The 16,675-nt window shown below is 37.8% G+C and overlaps 1 long non-coding RNA gene across 1 annotated transcript; it reads left to right on the top strand.

The window, feature by feature from the left end:
* Positions 1-2,968: 2,968 nt before the first annotated feature.
* LOC125694645 (uncharacterized) lies at positions 2,969-14,004 on the top strand. The gene is made up of 5 exons (XR_007377651.1): positions 2,969-3,006; positions 3,554-3,638; positions 4,705-4,903; positions 5,915-6,001; positions 12,700-14,004. It is a non-coding gene; the product is annotated as an uncharacterized LOC125694645 (long non-coding RNA).
* Positions 14,005-16,675: the final 2,671 nt, after the last annotated feature.

Raw genomic sequence — 16,675 nt, 5'->3', positions numbered from 1 at the left:
TGAGAAAGTTGTTAAGAAGTGGAGGTACTACTGACCCTGGAGAGGTTCAGGGAATGTTTAGATGTTGTACTGAGGGAGATGGTTCAGTAAGAACTATTGGTGATCGGTGGACGGTTGGACTGGAGGATCTTGTAGGTCTTTTCCAACCTTGGTGATTCTGTGATTCTATGATTCTAAGTAAGGGTTATAAATATGTACATGAAGTCCTATAAGGTACTTCACTATTTTCAAGTGCTATTAATGAGATAGGTTACCTCTGTGAAAATGCATTATTTGTTTATTGTACTATGAGAGCAAGGTAGCTTCAAAGAAGTTGAAATCAGATGAGAAATATCACTGCAGCTGATATGATTTTGGAGCTGATTTAGAATGGCTTCTTGATAACAGACTGTGTTTTTATCTTTATCTTGCATATTTTAAGTATCAAGCATATTATCAAGTATCTGATGCTAAAAATTACAGATCAACTTATGCCCATAGATGTCCCACTAAAATTACTGCCCAAAATTATTTCAACAGCAACACACTCTCAACTTGTGTTCAGCTTGTGGTTTCACTTCCCCCAATCCATTTTTGCAGTGTAGCTACCTAGTAATTTGTTTCCCATATAATATGGGTTGTTATTATTTAATTTTATTGTATTGGTCTCACCTCATTTCACCAATTTATCATGATTATTTTGAATTCTAACTTTGTTCTCCACTGTGCCTGCAGTCCCTCTCAGCTTCATTATCCACAAGTTTAAGCAGCTTTTCTTTTCCATAAGTCACACTGTTTGTGAAATCAGTCACTAGAAGTGTGGTCCCCACCTAAGCAATGTATGATGTAACCTACTGATAATTGCCTTAAAAAATGTCTCTTGACTTTCTATGCTTCTATGTTCAGGCAAAACAGATATGCCAGGCACTGGCCTCTCTTTTCTACTCTTTCAGTGTTTGGGGGATGTCATGGTAGACCATTTTCTCCTTTTTCTGCAAAAAAAGGGACTGTATATAAACCCAGGTTCTACAAATGATTTGGCTTGTGTTTCTTTCTGTTCACTGAGAGAGGATCAACCAGGAAAAGTAAACAGGTTAGTCATTCACAAGGTTTTGTCTCAATAAATGGATAGTGGATTCTTAACGTTACTTTTTAAAGTGCTTACAAATTGATTATTTAATCATTTGCTTTGGCACATTTTGCAAAACAATATTATGCTTACTGATCTTGAATTCACCAGGTGTTTATTTTTCTTTTTCTTAAAGTTAGGATCGATACTTATCCTTCTCCATCCCTTTCAGATGTCATCTATTCTCCATGAAGTCTAGAAGATAATCACTAATGATTCAAAGATTGCTTTGCTCTAAGATAAATTTCCTCAGGCCTTGTGTCTTGAATATATATAGCTTTCCTGAATACCTAAATATTCTCCAATGTATTCTGTTTCTACTATGGCCTAAATTCTCATCCTTTTGTTGTTAATGGCAATCTTCTGAAGCATCTGATCACTATTACCATTTTGTGAAAAAGGAAGCAAAGAAGCCTGGGACATTTCTGTCTTCACCATGTCATCTGTTATAATATAATATCTCAACCTTTTCTATAGAGCTCAGGAAATTTTATTTCACCTTCTCATGTTCTCTAATGTTTTTATAATGTCACTTAAACGATAAAATAAAATAAAAAAAATTAACTAGCCTTTGCTAGGTTATTATCCATTGCATTTACACATTTGCACTTATCCATTCCTGGTTTTGTCTGTGTGTGCTCCTGTACTGCTTTCTTAATCACTCTAATCATTTTCCCCCTGTTTATACATTTTGACATTTTGGACTTTTTTTTTTTTTTTTTTTTTTTCCTGAAGTACATAGAAAATTCTCTGTGATTTCATATCAATTTTACTGCACTTACATTTTGGAACTGTTTGATTTCAATATTGTTTAGTTTTGTATGTGTTGTCTTCCCAACAATCTTTTCCCCCATTATTCCCTTGCTCAGGACTTTGTTTACCAAACCTTGAGTTTATTTATTTAAGTCTGCTTTTATTTTAGGTTTATTGTCAATTTCTGGCTCTCCCTCTTGCTTTCTGAGAAATCAAAAAATTTGTAGAAATGAAAGCTGCTGTTGCAGGAGCTGTCGTTCTGAAGAAAGATTTTTTTCAGCGTTCCTGCTGGGGCATCATGCTACTGAACAAGATTAATCTGCCATAGTAGGTACTTTTTGATACTGAACATAAGAGAGAAAAAGGATATTCTGCACTGTGACAGCTGAAAAGTGCTAACTCTGCATTATGAAGAATGGTCTGGAAAGGGACTAATAATACAAATGACATTCTATTTACACAGTAGATTTTTTGGTGTATGTATTAGGGAAAATGTTATTTCATCTTTCACTGAAATGCGACCATTTCAAAGTGGGCAGAATGCAACAGTATCATATATTCTAAGAGTGAAATTATCAGGAAGCATTAAATCCCTTATGTGGAAAAGTATTCTTTCCAGTTCACAGGAATCTTTCCAGTTTACATTATTTTTGAAACAAACTGACCTGTCCAGCTTCTCCGGATATGTTACTCATTGATATTTTGTATTAAAAATTAGTTTCGCATTCAAATATACAATAAATATTATTTGTTGAAAGCAGTGCAATTTCCTTCAAGTGTAGAGTAAGAATTCCTAATTGATCCTGTAAAAGGACATTACTGCTAGCAGGGATCGTATCAGCTCTTGGAGAACATTTCCTACTTCGCTCTGGGCATGGTACTATATACACAGTATATGGCCATTTCTGAGCCTTCTTATCTGTAGAGCAACTGCTAAATTATGGCTTGAACCAGTGATGGAGCACCTGGTGGAAAGGCAGGGCCAACCCAGGGGAGCGCAGGTGCAAGCAATGCTCCTGAGTGAACAGAAGGGTTGAAGCCAGGATCCATTCCTTCTCAGACCTCATTTAAGGGTTGGTTGCGGAGTCAAGCCCTTCTCATTTGGCAATCTCTGTCTACTTGAGGACTTTACAGGCTTTCTGAAGGTAAGCAAACTTCTTTCCTTTGTTTCTGTTCTCACTGCTGTTGTGTTTGAGCAGATCTTCTCTTGCTGCAGCCTGGGATCTAGCTGCTCTGTTGTCCTGTTTGGCTTTCCATTGTGTTACAGTATCTGACAATGATTCTCTGTCTCACAATGCTTGAAATTCAGATATGAGAACAAATGCATTAATGCTATGTAGATGGAGGTAGAAACTTATTGCTAGCCTGAATTAATGCTTTAATACTTGCTGTGGTGTAACCCAATGGGTAGCTTAGCACCATATAGCCTTTTGCTTTCTTCTCCCTCTCTCCTCCCTCCCCCAAAAGGGTAGGGGAAAGAATTGGAAAAAAGTAAGACTTGTAGGTTTAGATAAAAATTACTTACCAAAACAAAAAAAAGGAAATAATAGTAATAATATACAAAGCCTGCTCCAAAAGTAATACCTCCTATTTCATTATGTTGGCCCATGACATCAGAGGCTGGTGTTGGTGGTATCTCAGTAAAGACTGAATCTTCCCACCAATATTCTGTTACCTGTTGTTGTGTGACAGATGGTGCCAGAGGGGAGTCTGCAAGATGGTGTCTGGTGTGGAAGTGCATATGAAGCAAAGGAGTAGAAATGTGTTCCTTCGTGAGGTAAAAATGGCGCTCATTGACTGTCATGGTTTTGTGATTTTTGGTTTTTGGTATTCCACGTCATAACATCATGTAGTGCATTGGGAGTTAAAGTGTTAATGCTCCAATTCTGGGTACCTGTGGGTACCTGCCCCTGTGCATCATGGAAGTCTTGGGATCTGACCCTTCCTGGTGGGGCAGTCTCTTACTGTCTTGCAGTGGGTGTTGGAGGGTGCTTTCATAGCCGTACCAAGCTTTTCAGATTTGACTCAGGTCTCAGGAACTCTCTGTCTCCTATTTTATTTGCTTTATTAGTCTCAATTTCAATTGGATTGCATTGTACTATATTACCTTGCTTTCTGATATCATAGTTAGTAAAATAAGTTTTCCTCCATAGATCATTGCCACTATTTTTAGTTCCTTCCTTGAGCCCATCTCCCTATTCCTTTTCCCTTTTCCTTCCCATTTTTGGGGGCCAGGGAGGGGCCCAGAGGCCTACTGCCCCCTTGTAATGGGCATAGATTGATCTAGTTAATTCCATAATGTTGACATTCAAGGGTGCTTATTGAATATTTAAAGAGACCAAACAGTGGATGTGAGCACACTGAAGCAGTGGGTCGTGTATTTCAGCAGCGGTGACAATGATATGGAAGAAAAGCAATGTTCTGGGTGGCCATGCACAGCTGTCACACTGTGAAATGAAGAATGTCTTGATCATCCACATGAATCAGCTGGTGACTATGTTGAAAAATAGTGTTATCTAGCAGGAAGTTTGCTCTATCAAATAGTGTTATTGCACTCTTTGTATCTGCTGTAGTTTCCATGGAAATAAACTGGAGGCATATCAGAGTAACGTAATTGAGTGTGTGTATGCATATTTACAAAACAAGTGATGCACAAAGCAATTACTTACCATCTGCTGTGACTGTACACAGTCAGTTTCCAAGTAGCGGCTGTCCCTCAGACAGTTCCCCTCAGTTATAGATTTTTTTTTTTCTTTTTCCTCACAATATCATATGGTCTGGAACATCCTTCTTGTGATTTTTTTTTTTTTTGGATCGGCTATCCTGTTTCTGTCCCATCCCAGATCCTTGTGCTGACTGGACAGTATGAGAAACTGAAAAACTGAAACATCCTTGACTTTGTACAGCATTGCTCAGCAACAACTGAAACACTGTGCTATCAACATTGATGTTCTTCTGAAGTCTAAACATGGCATATCAGCCACTGTGAAGAAAATCAGCTTTGTCTGGGCTAAAACCAGGACAGTAGTCTAATAGTCCAAGGTAACACAGTCTTCATAAATACTATTGAAGTTTTTATGACAAAACTACTTAGTTCTCCCTTCTATTTAATAGCACTGTGCTCACCACTTCAATGTCCTTCTGTGTCCAATGCTGATACTCTCACAAATAATGAAGAGAGGGGAGTCAGTAACAAGTCATCACTCTCCTATCGACTTTGTCAACTGACTGATGTTTAAAACATGGCTTTCTTCCTTAGTCTTTCATCTGTTTGGATTTATTTTTATATATTTTCTTAATGTGTTTGCTTATTTTCACTGGTTCTGATTATGTATACGTATTTTCTTTGAAACTGGTGTTGTGTTACTCACAAGTCTGCACTGGTATAGTGACTGCTGCTTACCTGTTGTTATTGTTTTTTACAGTCTGAGATCTCTGATCATCCATTCACAACACACTTTTGCTCTTGAGTCCTGAATTGTATAACCCCTTAGAATAAGTTCTTCCTGTTACAAGCTAAAACTAAGCTAGAATTAATTTAGACAGTAGCTAGTTCACTTCTAAGCAATGGATAATACAACCTTGCCTAAGAAAATCACCTCATGCCAATAAGAGCCTTGGCAAGTCTTCAGGCCCAACACATATGGGTGTTTTTTTGCCAATAGTAGCAAAATCATTTCTACTGGGCTACCCTTTGTCTCTACAAAAGGTAAATGGTAGATCTACACTAGGTCAATACCTTGACCCAGTTAAGTGCTGCTAAACAGATCTGTGCCATCATTTCTGTTCCTATACTTGAATCGCTGTTTATTTGCCTGATAGCATCTGTGTTTCTCAATTTCCTCAGTATGAAATGCAAATAATACTATTTCCAGGGATCTCATTTGTAGAGTAATTTAAATGTAATGAGGATATGTCTTATTAAGTACTAATATTATGAAAGTGTTAATATATGGAAGGTCCTAAAATAAGTTTCTAACCTCTGTTTTAGACAACTTAATTTATCTGATATGATATTTCAGGGCACTAATATAAACTTTCTTTTTCTGACAGTCACTAGTGTTTAAGAGAACTAGTGGAACTCTGGGAGACACAGTAGGTACTGCAGCTGACTGATTTCATTTGGGAATTCTAAAACAGGTAATAATAACAGAATAAGTCTCTTGAATCAGTTTGTCCTATGGTATTAGTTTATCTTGGGTAATGGAACTGCAAATTGTGGTATGTGCTGCAATTTTTTTTATTTTTTATTTTTGGCAGCTATAAAATGCAATTTATCTAAATATTCAGCTAAGGAAAGATAAGAAATGTTAAATCTTCATCTTCTGAAGAATTAGTTATTACTTTTTGTCTTGCCTTTGGCCGTGAAAATCATCCAAGAGTCAGATGGGGCGCTATTATATTTCTATGTCATATATTTCAGCTGAAACATTTCTTATGCCTTCCAATGGTGCCACGTGACCAGCTATACAGACAATACTGGTAAACACATGTTTAATGAGTAGTGGTGAGATCAATCAGTTCCACCTCAACATAGCAACAAGAAAATCATATTTGAGGGAAAGAAAAGGAAAAGGCAAACCAGGGGCAAGTGGAACAAGAGAGAACAGAGGCTCACCGGTAGCCCTGTGTGCCTGAAGTTGGACTTGCTAAGAAACTCCCTGCAGTGACTATTTTCTTGTGTGTGTTTTGCAGAGGGAGGGGGGTCCCTATGGGCTGACCCACCAGGAAATCTTTAAGGGACTCTGTGTTTAGTTCTGCATCTATTTTTCCTTCTGATGACTGATAAATCTGGAAGGGAAGGACTTTTGTGTCAATAGCTGGAGAGCTAAATTTCCTGTGGTAAATGTAGAAGACCTTTCAGTCGGTGCAGGCTCTGTTCTGGCTGAAGCCAAAACTGTTTTATCCCTTTAAAGCATCAAGAGATAGAGCCCATTAGAGATGTGAAACAACCTGCAGTTTGTATGTAATTGGACTGGGAGCCAAAAAAATTACTGACTTTATTCATTAAGGCAGACATAAGAAATGCTGTCATATTCTTTCTAGAAATAAACATCTCCTTGATCTCTAATGGTTCCAAATTAGATTCTCACTTATAAAATATTTTATTTTGCATATTTATGTTATATTATTTAGTATATGCATGTTGTTTACCAGATATACAAGTTTGCCATTAAGTCTATAGTACTTTCCTGCTTCTAAATGACTGTATAAAGTCATTCTGTCAATGTGGCATCAATGCAAGTGTAGCAGCTTTTCTGATATTGAACATCAACACTTTTTTTAATAAAAGAAACAACCAGAAAAGGGCACAAGAGGACATTTAAAAACATGCTTGAAATCAGACATGAAAAAGAGCACCTCTGTAGCTGTAAAGGCTGATTGAAACACTGTGTGCTCTCATTCCACTCTTCCCAGCCTCCTCCGATTATGAAGGCAGTACTACAGAATCATTAAAAGAGAAGGGCTTAGCCTCTGGATTCACACTGGTAGTTTGATAAAAGGAAGGGCTCAGCTAGTGTTCTTACACTAGTGTTTAATGAGCTGATATGTCTATAATCAGGGGATAGCAAGGTACCAAATGTACCTGTAACATTACATGAGTGAGTTATTAGCCATTTTTATCTACTACATTTGGTACATTGTAGTAGAATCAATGAGATGACATACACTTAGCAACAGGGCATTTACATTAAAACTAATCCCGAAATATAATTGGTAATAAAACATCTACTAATGTTTTATAATATGTTAATAGGGTCTTAACACTGATCTAGCGAATGAAGTAAGTAGAAGATAACATTCTAACCTTTGATTTCTTAATTATTAGTAGTAGTTACATATAGGGATATTGAAAACCCTTTGAAAGCAGCCAGTTATAGTATCAGAAATTAGGGTAATTGGCAACCCATGATTAAAACCAGGAAGGATTACTGCTATCAGCTGAACTCTCCATATGTTTTTTAGCTGAGGACTAAATACACTTCTCAGCTCTCTGGATTTCTCTTGACCTTTCTACCTCCTGTTTGGATCACATTTAGGAGTGAACTGAATGAAGCTCCATAGATATCCAACTGAATTTTCCCTTTTAGCTCCAGGGGAATATTTTTGTTTGAGCAGGTCAAAAATTAATGCTCTAGATTGGAAACACTTGCCACAGAAATGCAGCCAAGAACAAAACCCAAGTTTCTTGCTAGTGAAGATGGCTAATAAAAGCAAGAATGGCAGCTTTAGTGGTTTCCCCAAACTGTAGTTAGAGCGCACTCTTCTGGGATACCCTCGGTTCCTGTCAAGCTTGGACAGAAGGTTTAATAGGAGAGAACATATTGCAAAAATAATCCACTTGACTTTCACTAAGCTACTAAAGCAGTCAGCCATAAACGAATGTGGGTTGTGTTTCTTTTTTTTTTTTTAAATGCTGTCATGTTTATAGCAACATGCCATACATTTCAACAGCAGAGAAGTGATAAAGCAAGCTCTGACATGAGTTTTGAAGCAGAAGCTAAATTAGGCTTAGCTAAATTATCTCCTCCTGTGTCTCCCCATGAGTGCTTCTTTTGTCCAGGAGTTTTTTTCTCAATCTCAGAGTTGTATGAACTCAGAGAGAGAGTGTGTGAGATAAAGAGTTGACCTGTCATACCCAGGCAGAACTTCTGATGACAAGTCAGGAGTAATATATCACCTGGCAAGTAATTGTTTTGAATCCATTTCATAGTCCTGAAACCACAGGAAAATTCTGAATATGCAAGATCTAAAATCCCATCTGTGTAATCTAGCAGGGGAAGTTTAGTGGGTTTAGGAGCACAATTACAGAAAATATTCCTCTTCTTCTGGAGTTCCATTTGAGTGCCTGGTGTGTATCACTTTTAAGAAGAATAATAATAAGAATTGCCTTTGGATTCAGGCATGCAAATTCAATAGCTCTTCCTGCTGCAGTCTTCCAGGCAGTAGATTTAATTAACTCTAGAGCGTTCTGCTATAATGCTCTACTTTGCAATAGACAATTTTTTTTTTTTCCCCAAAATTTTGAGTCTGAATTTAATCATGATCATTTTATACTCATTTGTTATCCCTCTGTTGGCTAATGTGCATCTGTTAGGCGAGCCTAAACAATGTCCTTTTCCCTCATCATCCTAGTGACCATGCTCTGCAACAGCACTAGATTGAATGTATCTGTCTTAAACACGACTGATTACAATTATGTTCAGAATGCAGATTTCTCTTTTTAATTTGGTTTTCCCAATTAAAATGAAACAGGCTACATAGATCTTGTTTTCTGCCAAGTAATCCTTTGGTCTCCTCCAAAATTTGGATAACCCAACCTGAGAAACAGATCTTAAAGATTTTCCTTCAGAAAACTTCAGTAATTTGTTCTCTGATCTCTCTAAAAGTTGTTGATTTGAGTACTCAAGGAACCTAACTTGCTAGTACTTCAAGGTGCTGAGTTTATTTAGTTATTATTTGCTTGATTCATGCCTACCTCCTTACTCAAATTTCTTTCTGTGTGTATATGGCCTTCTGGATAAATAATGACATTCTTAGTTTGTTGATAACACCATATATTAAATTTTGAAAATGGCAAATGGAATAATAATAATAAAAATCTTCGTATTCTGTAAGGATGTTAAATAGTGTATTTAATGTCTTGAAATCAAAGCAGTTCATTCTAGCACAACATACTGACGTTACCAGAGCAAAGCATTAGTCTTTTTTTTTTTTTTTTTCTGATGCAAAACAGAATGTTGTCTCTTGGTCAGTTTAATTTTATTTTACCATAGAAAAATAACTGAGTGGTATATTGCAGATTTAACTTCTGTTCAGATTTATAAATTGATTGAGGTGGACATGGACTATGTGAGTCTAAAGGAAATGAGGAACTGAACAAGTGTGCCATTGAGAAAGTTTTAGCCCAGCATTTGTTCTCCAGCCATAGATCTGGTACATGGGACCATTTGTCATTGGTGGTAAACATTGCTGTCTGCCATTCCTGCTCACTTAGTCCTGCTCCTTTGCAGGTCTGGGTGCAATATATCTTTTCTAGGTGTGTACATCTCCCCCATAGTGCTTGGATTATGTTCTGCATGGGATGACTGCACTTGCACTGGTACAGGCAGCTTGGCAAAATGCAAGAGGATGTGCAGGCTCATGTTGTGCTGGCCAGGGGACATAAGAACTAGTTGTGTGCAAGAACTGGACTTTGGAGTCTCAAGTCTGAGCTGAGAAAACAAAGAATGCTTTTCCCTAGGGGCAGAGTATGGATGTACTGAATTTCCAGACCTATCTGGAACTAGACCTGTCTAGTCCTGATTTCTGAGCTGTTCCAGTTCTTCCTTTTTAAATTTCCACAGAAACAAAAAAGTATTGCTGTTACTTCAGCATTATAGGTGTGCATCAATGAATGCTTTGTGTCAGGGAAGCAGCCTACAAATAAAATACTTTTCTAGAAGGAAGACAAATGTTAAAGATAATCTTTATATCAGTTTTCCAGATTGCTGATTTTTCATTGGCATTCATAAAATTCTGATATTATTTGCTACTTAAAACTGAATTATAATGTTCTCAAAAAATTTAATGAAAATATGACAACTTTAATTAGGAAATTATTAACAAATTAGTTAATTATTAACAAATTAACTTTGTTACTATATGCAAGTTTGTTATATCTTCTAGTCATTTTGCCTTATAAGCATAATTAACATTTTCACTTTATCTTTTATCTTAAATTAGCATCATAAAACTATTTTGTGCAAACAGGCCAAATTTATGCTTGTATACCTTGTTTTTTAAAATTAGATAGTATTTTATATTGCCTCCAAAAAAAGAAGTGACTATGTTTATAAGATGACAGTTGATGAAACGGTTGAAGTGTTATCCTTTGCTTTCCAGATTGCATTGTTAGAATTGCCTCAGGCAGCCTTCTCTATTGGTCTTCAATTTTCTCTTGCTTCAAATTAAGGAGATTTAAAAAAAAAAAAAACTTTTTATTTCATTTATTTATTTTAAATGATGTTTCCTTCTCTCTTTTTCTACTTTTTTGTTGTCCAGGTGTCTGAGCTCTTTTGTGAAAAGTCCTACAGTCAAACTGTGCTACTCATTTTTCAGGCAAAAAATATGATGATGTGTAATATGTCCTTCAGCATGGCTGTTCTTGGATTGGTAGCCCTGCTAGGAAAAGCTTCCCAACAGAACAGCAGCACAGCTTCACTCCTCCTTCACAAGATAAAAATACTGGGGGGGGGGGGAAAAAAAAATGTTGTTGTACTTTGCTGAAAAATGTAGGATATCACTGTGTGGTAGAATAACATAAATGGAATAATTTGCATTCATCACAGAAAGTCAGAGTCTGAATTTATCTCATATTGCTTGTGTTCCCCAATTCTCACACACAGACGATAAGTTCACTAGTTACTGATTTTTTTTTTTCTTTAGTTTAGCTGCTTTCAAACATGCTGTTTAAACAACTATTTTGGTGTTTTACTGTGTTTTGGTATAAAAATGTGAAAAAGTAAGTAAATCTTAACACTGCATCACAGTCTGCAGTGCCAGTCTCCTGAATTTTTATATATATTGAAAGCCCATAAGTCTGAATTTCCTTTGTATCCATTTGTAAAAAATGGATGGCTGTTCTGAAGACACAATAAGGTTAGCCAAGATGTTTGCTTATGAGTTGTCAAGAAGAAACATACAGTGATTCACAGGAATAATTTTGGATGTAGTGATGTTGCCTAATTTATGCTGTCAGATATGGACCTACAAAAAATGCCACTTATAATTCAGAATTAATACTTTTTTTTTTTATGTGGGTTAAATTTTACACAGATAACTTATTTTAAATTACTCTTTAAACTCAGCTTTTAGGTGTTACACAAGAGGAAAGTTGTTATGTTATTTTGCACTTACAAGTGCACAAAAAAAATACTATAGAAGAGAAAATAATATTATGTACAATAAAAGCAAATCATGATACACAATTAGATAGAATGTCACAGTTGTAAATATCTGGGAGTTGCATTAAGTTCTCAAAGACAAAGGGAATGACTTTCATGACAATTAAAATGCAATTGAAGTTTCAGCACTTGTAAGGAAGAATAAAACAGAAGAAATTGAATCAAAAGTGAGAACTGCTTGGAAATGGGATATGATGGAGATAAAACTGTGGATTGTTTGAAGAAGGTGAATAGGTGCTTAAAATAGATTGCTTATCTATTTTTCATCATACGAAGAAGCAAGTAACAAACAGTTGTGCTTGGTGAAGACAGACTTGTTTTATGCATTTGCAATAAAAATACTTTTATTTGTAATAAGATTACTGTCGTAGGATGCTGTGGAGGCCAGAAGCAAAAATGGATTCAAAGGCAGATTAGACAAGCTCATGGAAAGCTGTTCCCTTGGTAGCTATTAAATGTGATGGCCAGATGCAATGTCCTGCTCATGAAATCCCTAACCACTCGTTGCTGGAAGCTAGGAGGCTATGCTTGGATCATGCTATTCCTATTACAATCTTTCCCAAAGCATCTATTAGCAGACTACTGTTGGAAGTAGGACTGACCTAGTCTGGCAGTTTTTATGCGCTTATATTACTGAGGCCTGAGCAAGTTGGCAGTTCTGAATTAATCTTGACTCGCTATGAGTATTGCTATAAAAGCTTCAAATATAATCTTCCAGTACTGAGAACAGATGTGTCCTCCAGTTCTTTTGCCAAGGGATAATATTTACCTGCTTTCTGACAGCCTATGCTTAAATATGGTTATTCAGCGCGTGCTGTATCTAATTGATGAATATGTTTAAAAGGCAGTGATTTAGGAGAAGAGTGGCAGGCTGCCTTTTTCTTTTGCCAGGTGGAGTACTATAAGGGAAGACGAAAGGAATCCTTCTCTCAGGAGCTGCATGCAGAAGCTAGAAGAGGGAGCCAGCAGAGAGGCAGTCATACTCTGTAAGGTTCTCCAGTGGGATCCAGGCTGCACAGCTACTGAGAAGAGGCACAAAGAAAAGAACAACCAAAATGGTTGTTGTTTTTTTGTTTGTTTGTTTGTTTTAAAATTTTATTTAGTTCTCTTGGACCAGAGGAGGTTCTATCACAGAAATCCATTGCGAGTTTCTGGGCTGAGAACAAAATGGATCTATTAACTATGTGGGATGAGCAGGAATTGGTTATTTCTTCTCTACACTGCAGAGCAGCATATTTCTATTTAAAATGTCGTATTTTTCTAATTTGAGTTAAAAAAAAAAAAAAAAAAGCCTTTGAAATTTGGATGGGAGATGAGTTGTTGTGTTATATTTAGATCTAACATTCAGGAAACTCATCTCAAAGTTCTGGCTTAATTAGAGTCCAGTTATATGGTCCAAAGCAATTTAGAAACTACAGATAGGGATTTGCTGAGAGACACCAGCCTAGAGAGTACTGAATACTGCACTTGCTGCATACTAGCATTTATGAAACCTACTGTTGTCTAAATTATCTTTCCTTTCAGTTGACTTGGGTTTCATCCATAGCACTACTATTTAGTGGCAACTAACCATTCAAATTCCACTAGCACTAAACAATGAATGACTATCCTTTGGTGTTGGCATATCATTTAGTTCAGCCTTGTAAGTAAATTCCAACATACTACGGGTGTTTGGAACCAAGTAGTTTTCTTCTTTGTAGTCTTGATTTTTGGCAAGGATGGGACTAGAAGTGGGGAACAACATGTCTTTTGTGATTAGCAATGACTTAACGAAGAAGAATAATTTCTAGCAGGAGGATTTTGGAAATGACAGAAGACTGTGCTTGTGCATGGATTGAATGCTGACTTGCAATTACAGCAAATCATTCTCACAGCAGGGAGTTGGTTTTGTTTAGGAGACCTTTTCTTTGATTAGCCAGCATGTAAATGAAATGTAGTAACAGTCAGAAAAAGGGAGACTTGGGGCACGGAGGAGAGAGATATGATAGAGAAAAGCAGCTGTAAGCAGAACAATCAAGCTTCACTGAAGGAATGATCCTTAGGAAACTAGAAACTTCTGGTCTCACTTAAGATTTCAAAACAGGAGAAGCAAAAACTGAATCAGTATGCAGAACTAACCACTGAAAATGAAGATGGATGAAAAAACCAACAGATTATTGTTACCAGGAATAATACCGATGTTGTGGAAAAGGTTGATAACAGTATATGTTTAGATTGAGATTGTAAAGAGAGAGAGAGATTATTTTGATTTTCTTTCTTTGTTTTATCTTCAATCTGAAACTAGGAAATAGAATAATGAATTAGTACATAAAAGAATGGTGCATTCTAGCATATCTGCTTGCTTCAGGGAGGTTATTGTTCTTCTCTGTTCTGCCCTCGTGAGGCCCATCTGAAGTACTGCATCCATATCTGAGGCCCATAATACCGGAAAGTTGTAGAGCTGTTGAAGAGGGTCCAGAGGAGGGCCATGAAGATCAGAGGGCTGGAGCATCTCCCCAACCAAGACAGGCTGAAGGAGCTGGGCTTGTTCAGCCTGGAGAAAAGAAGGCTGTGAATAGATCTCATTGCAGCCTTCCAGTATTTAAAAAGGGATTACAAAAAGGAGGAGAGTCAACTTTTTACTCAGGTTGTCAGTGATAGGACAAGGGAGAATGGCTTTAATCTCAAGAAGGGAAAGTTAAGGTTTGATGTCATGTTCTTTATAGAGAGAGTGGTGAGGTGCTTGGCACAGACTGCTCGTAGAATTTGTGATGCTCCATCGCTAAAGATGTTCATGACCAGGTTGGATGGAGGCCCTTGGCAACCTGGTCTAGTACGAGATCTGGAGGTTTGTGGCTCTGCCTGTGGCAGGGGCGTTGGAACCTGATGATCCATGGGGTCCCTTCCAATCTAAGCCATTCTATGATTCTCTGAAACCTCCTACTCTGAATTTCCTATAGACGATGGTATTGAGTGCACTCTCAGTGAAGCTAACAGACAACATCAAACTTAGCAGTGTTGTTGATACATTGGAGGGAAAGGAAGCCATCAGAGGGACCTGGACAGGCTGTAGAAGTGGGCCCATGGAAACCTAATGAGATTTAACAGGGCCAAGTGCAGGGTGCTGCATTTCGGTCAGAACAATCCCAGGTAGCGTATACAAACTGGGAGAAGGACTCCTTGAGAGCAGCTCTGCGAAGAAGGACTTGGGGATCCTGATGCTGGGGATCAAGAAGCTGCACATGAGCCAGCAGTGTGCATTTGCAGCCCAGAAAACCAACTGTGTCCTGGGCTGCATTAAAAGAAGAGTGGCCAGCAGGGAGAGGGAGGTGATTGTCCCCCTCTACTCAACTCTTGTGAAGTCCCATCTGGAGTACTGTGTCCAGGCCTGGGGCCCCCAGCACAAGTAAGATGTGCAACTTTTGGAGCAGGTACAGAGGAGGGCCGCTAAGGTGATCAGAGGGCTGGAGCCCTTCTCCTTTGAGGAAAGATTGAGGGAACTGGGCTTGTTCGTCTTGGAGAAGAGAAGGCTCTGGGGAGACTTCATTGTGGCCTTCCAGTACTTGAAGGGAGTTTATAAACGGGGGTGGGGAGGTACAAATGTTCACGATGATGGATAGTGATAGGACAATGGGGAATGATTTTAAACTGAGGCAGGGGAGGTTTCAGTTAGATATTAGGAAGAGGTTTTTTGCACAAAGGGTGGTGACGCGCACTGGAACAGGTTGTCCAAGGAGGTTGTGGGTGCCCCATCCCTGGAGGCACTCAAGGCAGGGCTAGATGTGGCTCTGGGCAGCCTGGTCTGGTGGTTTGTGACCCTACCCATGGCAAGGGGGGGTTGAAACTAGATAATCATTGTAATCCTTTTCATCCCAGGCCATTCTATGATTCTGTGATTCCAGGTTATACAAGAAACTATTTAGAATGGAAGAGAACTAAACCTAAGTAGCAAGGACCCTATGTAGCCAGGTTTTTGAACATTGTAGGAAGGGATTAGCACAGTGACAGCCAGCAGTAGAAAGTCCTTTGTCTGTTGAATGAAACCTTGTGTTTGGAAAAGGAACGGACTGATGTTCCTACTGCAATTTTTTTTTTTTTTTTTTTTTTTTGGTAAAATGGATGGTGAAATGTTGAATTTACAGTAATATTGCTGGTATTATGAGATAAAAGTGACCTTTTTCTGTGTGTCTCCTAGTATTACAGAAACTTCACGAAGAATAGGAAACTGATGAAATAAGTTGGAGCAAAGACTTTTTTTTTCCACTAAGTCTGAAGCCACAGTGTGACTTGACAGATAGTCTCTTGAAATAAATGTAAAGCAGAAGTCTTCTGGTCTTTCTGCTGTGTTCACATGGCTCTGGAGCAGAATTTTATAAACCATACTGAGAAGTTGATCCATGTGGGTCTTCTGAATGATAGTTAATTTGGAGGTGTTTGCTATGAGCTCTGCTGCATGATGAAGACACACACAGTAACGTTCTTGGTGGTGAAAAGCCTGCAGGAAAAATAATGGTAATTGGGATAAAAAGGCAGAAACTCATGGAGGCACAGGTGACTAATTTTTAATTAACTAAAATAATATCTGATTCTGGAATGTGATGGATTGTTCATGTTAAATATTCAGACCAAAATTCAACATCTTTATAAAGGCGCAGGCACTAGCTGACCTAGGGTTATTGATTTGATACGGAAAGAATGGGTGGAATTCAGTGACATATATTATGCAGGTCAGATTACATGAGCCTAATAATACCTGCTGGCATTAATATCCTTGAATCTGTAGAACTCTGTGCAGTGGAGTAGCTAACAATACTGACATTTTAAATTGTCATCTTCAGATATCAGAGCTGGAAAAAATGGGGCAGCTCATTCATGTGTTTGCTGTTTT

The sequence above is a fragment of the Lagopus muta genome, chromosome 1, assembly GCF_023343835.1.
Source record: "Lagopus muta isolate bLagMut1 chromosome 1, bLagMut1 primary, whole genome shotgun sequence".
Lineage (NCBI taxonomy): Eukaryota > Metazoa > Chordata > Aves > Galliformes > Phasianidae > Lagopus > Lagopus muta.
This window is presented reverse-complemented; position numbering and strand designations above follow the sequence as displayed.